The sequence below is a fragment of the Lolium rigidum genome, chromosome 2 (assembly GCF_022539505.1).
Source record: "Lolium rigidum isolate FL_2022 chromosome 2, APGP_CSIRO_Lrig_0.1, whole genome shotgun sequence".
NCBI lineage: Eukaryota > Viridiplantae > Streptophyta > Magnoliopsida > Poales > Poaceae > Lolium > Lolium rigidum.
In genome coordinates this window covers 198748090-198754310 of record NC_061509.1, presented here as the reverse complement: position 1 = coordinate 198754310, position 6221 = coordinate 198748090, and positions in this window count along the sequence as shown.

The window sequence follows — 6221 nt, the reverse complement described above, 5'->3', positions numbered from 1 at the left end:
AGATATCATCGAGTAGTGGTAGGGTTTTTGTATTTAATTGCACTACCGCGCCCTTTTATGCTTGTCTACACAGGATCTCAAAATAATAAGTCAATAATGAAATATCAATGAAAACTATCATTTTCTGGCATTTTGACGTGATAGAAATCATTTTTGCACTTAAACATGTACCTGTGCAAAAGGACAATGCGAGGAAAATTTCCAGTGGCTTTAACGGGCATAGGTACGGGCAAGGCTCGCCCGTACCATCCACCCGTACCACCCTCCAGAAGCACCACCTCGTCAAATAGTTTCACCTCCCGCAGACGGATAAGAGATCAGACACACAGCTCCGCGAAACAGAGAAACACCGCCCCAGATCAGATCTCAAGAAGGAACTTTGGAGAAGACAAGATCTGGGTTGCTACGTGGATCCTCGGAGGACAAGTCATCATCCCTTCATCATCAATCGCTGCACCTCCACCATCATCATCCTCCAACCATAGTCGTAATCTTGATTGTTGTTGTGGATTTGTATTCGAATTCGTTCCATTCCTTTAGTTGCTTCCACGGGATTATGATGATGTTCTTGATTGTCTCCTTGTGTGAGTAGTTCCATTAGTTCTCGGGGAGATGGAGAAACCCTAGCATGAATATGAGATGAATCTAAGATAATCTATGGTTTTAAGTGTTAATGTGTGTTAGTTTTCTCTCTTGATATTACGTGTTGTGCACCCTGTAATATATGCCTTATGGTCTAGAGAGGAAACTACTCTTTGAAGTGCGGTAAAGTGAACGGCGGGAAGTGACACTACCGTATCGGTGCTTTGACACATGAATAAGGGGGCAAAAAGGATCCACAAAGCTCATATCGATAACTGCGGGGTAAACCCGTTAATAGCAATAGTCAATATGTGGTTTGCAGAAGACTAGCTGTTGCGGTTATTTAGAGATGCGATGACTGATGACTTTCTGGGCGCATCTTATTGCGGAGCTCTCCCACACACAACATGCTTAAAAGAATATTTTATCTTAACTAACATGAATCCTAGTGCTAGAGGTGGATCCAATAATCCCTGAGAACATTTTGTCCCATTAAGTTTCGACTCATTTCTTATAATGTTTTACTGCTTTATTTACTTAATTTGCAACCATTTACAATACCCCCTTTCAGCATTTTGAGATTAGAAAACAATTACTAAGTATTCTTTAGTAGAAAGTAGCAAGGGGCATTAAGACCCTAACCAGTAGCTCCTCGTGGTTCGGTACTCTTATTTTGAAACTAGCTACAACTGATATGTGTTCTTGCAGTTATCAAGCTATTTTCTGGCGTCGTTACCGAGGAGCTCAGCGATTTTGGTCTTTGTTCTTAGTTGCTTATCTATTATTGTTTTTACTGAAGTTGTTTGATAGTTTCAGGTAATATCATGGATGCTCTCAGGCTTATGAATAAACTTGATGCAGCTGAATACCTCAGGAGATTCAACCGAGGGTTCGTTAAGGAATTCCCCAGTGGGAGTGACGTGGAGTATTCTATTCTTCCACGTTTTATTGCTATTATGAAGGAGAATAGTTTCGCATGAGATGATCCCGATGAGGATCCGTATAGTCATTTGCGTTCTTTTACTGAGTTGTGTTGGACAATTAAATTCAGAAACTACACTGATGATGAACTAAAACATAAATTGTTTAGTCAATCTCTAACCAACACTGCATCATCCTTGTATAGAACCTGCCCTGCAGAAAAGATTGATACGTTGGAGAATCTTACGAAGGAATTTATATTTCGGTTCTATCCCAAGGTCAAGTCCGCTGAAGCAAGAAGATCTATAACAAATTTCAAGAATCGCCGCGGTGAAACCTTAATGAGAGAATAACTCAGGTTTAAAGGTACGGTTCAAAAATGTCCCCATCATGATTTACCACCTTGGTATATTTTACATGTCTTTTATGGAGGACTAGAACAATATAATAAAAGAGAATTAGATTTTTTTTATCCGGTGGATTTTTTATGGAACCCACAGGCGATCAAGCTTGGATACGCTTAGACAAAGTTCATAGAAATAGAGTATCATGGGGCTTTGATCTTGGAAGTGAGGGAGAAATAGAAATTGAATATGATTGTTTAAATTCTTATAAAAACGCTGGACAATTAAAAGAAATAGCTAATGAGCTTAATCTTGATGATGTTATGGTATTAGATGTTCTTCAAGCGTTAAAGAGTTCATTGAAGTACCCGAGAAAGAATGGCTTCATTATACTCCGCCACCTCAAATTACTGAAGCAACACAAGTTGAAGCTGAAGTACCCAAAGTGGTGCCTATTGAAAAGATGCCTTACAATAATCCGCTACCTTTCCCAATGACAGCGGCAAGGCACTTCCGAGCTCAACTACTTACAGAACAAAACGAAGAGGAGGTAAGAGCATCAGAGTTAAAAATTAGTAATGAGAAACTTACTCATGAAGCTACAAATGGAGAACATGAGGTAACTAAGGAAAGTATTTTAGCTATGTTTGCACATTGCAACCGAGTTGAGCTCAATTCCGAAGCCTCACGGTTTGTAGAAGGTATGGTTAAAGCACAAGGTGTAGGCAAACCCGTTTTACCTTGCACTTTTGGTGGATCCTCTTATTATGCACTCTATTATATTGGAATAGCCATTAATGTTACTCCCTATAGATTTTATTTTGGTATCCAAGATGAACTTGAGCATTCACAATTAGAAGACACATATATGACAATAATGCTAGCTGAGAAGACTCTTAGAGTTCCTATGGGAGTAATAAAGAATGTACCTATTACAGTAGGACCTTACGCTTATCCCATTGATTTTATTGTCATTGATATGCCAATTGATTCCCATTGTCTAATCATATTTGGAAGAACTTTCTTAAACACCGTAGGAGCTAATATTGACTGCAGGACTATCTCTCTTAAGTTTGGGGAGGAAGTGATGAGTTTCCGTTTCTCGAAGTTCACTCATAAACCAATCATTGAAGAAGAAGACTTCGAGGATGAAGTTGATCTTGTTACTCTTTCTGCAATACTTTATAATACTCCTGCAGATGATTTAGAGGTAAGTTTACTTGGAAATGAAAATAATATGATAGGATTAGACCAAAATGATATTGAAAAATGTTTGGAATCTCTCCCTATAGTTGATAACTCAACTAATGAGAAGTATGAAGTACCTGAAAGAAATGTAGATGAAGATTTACCACCTCCAGAATTGAAACATCTTCCTCCATATTTAAAATATAAGTTTTTAGATGATACAAATAGATATCCAGTTATTGCAAGTACTAACCTTTCAGAAAAGGAGGAAGAACAACTAATGATGGTGCTTAAAATGCATCGTAAGGCTTTTGGGTATTCTTTGGATGATTTGAAAGGGATCAGTCCCTCAATAGCCACTCATCGAATATTCATGGAGGATAGAGCACAACCAGTTGCATATTTTTAGAGGAAACTTAAGCCTGAAATGAAGGAGTGGTAAGGAAAGAAATTATCCACCTCCTCGATGCAGATATCATCTATCATGTCAAAGAAAGTGACTAGGTGAGTCATGTTCATTGTGTCCCTAAGAACGGAGGATTCATTGTTGTACCAAATAAGCACAATGAGATGGTCCCAACCAGAACTGTTGTAGGATATAGGATGTGCATTGATTTTAGAAAACTGAATTAGGAAACTAGGAAAGATCATTACCCATTTCCTTTTATAGATCAAACTCTAGAAAGACTTGCTAAACATTCGCATTTTTGTTATCTTTATGAATATTTTGGGTTCTCCCAAATAGCTGTCCATTTGGAAGACCAATTGAAAACAACTTTCACTTGTCTTTTTGGATTATATGCTTATCGTAGAATGCCTTTCGGATTATGCAATGCTCCAAATACTTTTCAAAGATGCATGACCACTATATTTTCCGATTATATTGAGCATATAATGGAAGTATTGATGGATGACATTCCGTCTATGGAACTTCTTTTAACTGTTGTTTGCGTAATTTGCATGAGGTGTTCTAGAGTTGTGAAGATACCAATCTAGTCTTGAACTGGGAAAAGTGCCACTTTATGGTTCAAGAAGGGATAGTACTTGGGCACAAGATCTCGGAAAAAGGCATAGAACTTGACGAGTAGAAACTGGAGGCCATAGAGAAAATACCACCTCCACGAGATATCAAAACTATAAAAAGTTTCCTTGATCATGCTGGATTTTACAGAAAATTCATTAGGAATTTTTCTAAGATAGCAAGACCCCTTACTAATTGATGCGTGTAGTTGACACGTCCGTTGGGAACCCCAAGAGGAAGGTGTGATGCGCACAGCGGCAAGTTTCCCTCAGTAAGAAACCAAGGTTTAATCGAACCAGTAGGAGTCAAGAAGCACGTTGAAGGTTGATGGCGTCGGGATGTAGTGCGGCGCAACACCGCGAGATTCCGGCGCCAACGTGGAACCTGCACAACACAACCAAAGTACTTTGCCCCAACGAAACAGTGAGGTTGTCAATCTCACCGGCTTTCTGTAACAAAGGATTAACCGTATTGTGTGGAAGATGATTGTTTGCAGAGAAAATAGTAAAACAAGTATTGCGAGTAGATTTGTATTTCGGTATTAAAGAATGGACCGGGGTCCACGAGTTCACTAGAGGTGTCTCTCCCATAAGATAAAAGCATGTTGGGTGAACAAATTACGGTCGGGCAATTGACAAATAGAGAGGGCATAACAATGCACATACATGACATGATAAGTATAGTGAGATTTAATTGGGCATTACGACAAAGTACATAGACCGCCATCCAACTGCATCTATGCCTAAAAAGTCCACCTTCAGGTTATCGTCCGAACCCCTTCCAGTATTAAGTTGCTAAACAACAGACAATTGCATTAAGTATGGTGCGTAATGTAATCAACAACTACATCCTCGGACATAGCGCCAATGTTTTATCCCTAGTGGCAACAACGACAACACAACCTTAGGGGTTTCGTCACTCCCCCAGGTGTCAATGCGGGCATGAACCCACTATCGAGCATAAATACTCCCTCTTGGAGTTAAAAGTAAAAACTTGGCCGAGCCTCTACTAGAAACGGAGAGCATGCAAGATCATAAACAACACATATGTAATAACTTGATAATTAACATGACATGGTATTCTCTATCCATCGGATACCGACAAACACAACATATAGAATTACAGATAGATGATCTTGATCATGTTAGGCAGCTCACAAGATCCAACAATGAAGCACAATGAGGAGAAGACAACCATCTAGCTACTGATATGGACCCATAGTCCAGGGGTGAACTACTCACTCATCACTCCGGAGGCGACCATGGCGGTGTAGAGTCCTCCGGGAGATGAATCCCCTCTCCGGCAGGGTGCCGGAGGAGATCTCCAGAATCCCCCGAGATGGGATCGGCGGCGGCGGCGTCTCTGGAAGGTTTTCCGTATCGTGGTTTTTCGCATCAGGGGTTTCGCGACGGAGGCTTTAAGTAGGCGGAAGGGCAGAGTCGGGGGCCAGACGAGGGGGCCACACCATAGGGCGGCGCGGGCCCCCCGGGCCGCGCCGCCTTGTGGTGTCGCCACCTCGTGGCCCCACTTCGTATGTTCTTCGGTCTTCTGGAAGCTCCGTGGAAAAATAGGCCCCCGGGTCTTTGTTTCGTCCAATTCTGAGAATATTTCGTTACTAGGATTTACGAAACCAAAAACGGCAGAAAACAGGAACTAGCACTTCGGCATCTTGTTAATAGGTTAGTTCCGAGAAAATGCACGAATATGACATAAAGTGTGCATAAAACATGTAGGTATCATCAATAATATGGCATAGAACATAAGAAATTATCGATACGTCGGAGACGTATCAAGCATCCCTAAGCTTAGTTCCGCTCGTCCCGAGCAGGTAAAACGATAACAAAGATAATTTACTGAAGTGATATGCCATCATAACCTTGATCATACTATTTGTAAACATATGTAGTGGATGCAGCGATCAAAACAATGGTAATGACATGAGTAAACAGGTGAATCATATAGCAAAGACTTTTCATGAATAGTACTTCAAGACAAGTATTAATAAGTCTTGCATAAGAGTTAACTCATAAAGCAATAAATCAAAGTAAAGGCATTGAAGCAATACAAAGGAAGATTAAGTTTCAGCGGTTGCTTTCAACTTGTAACATGTATATCTCATGGATAATTGTCAACATAGAGCAATATAACAAGTACAATATGCAAGT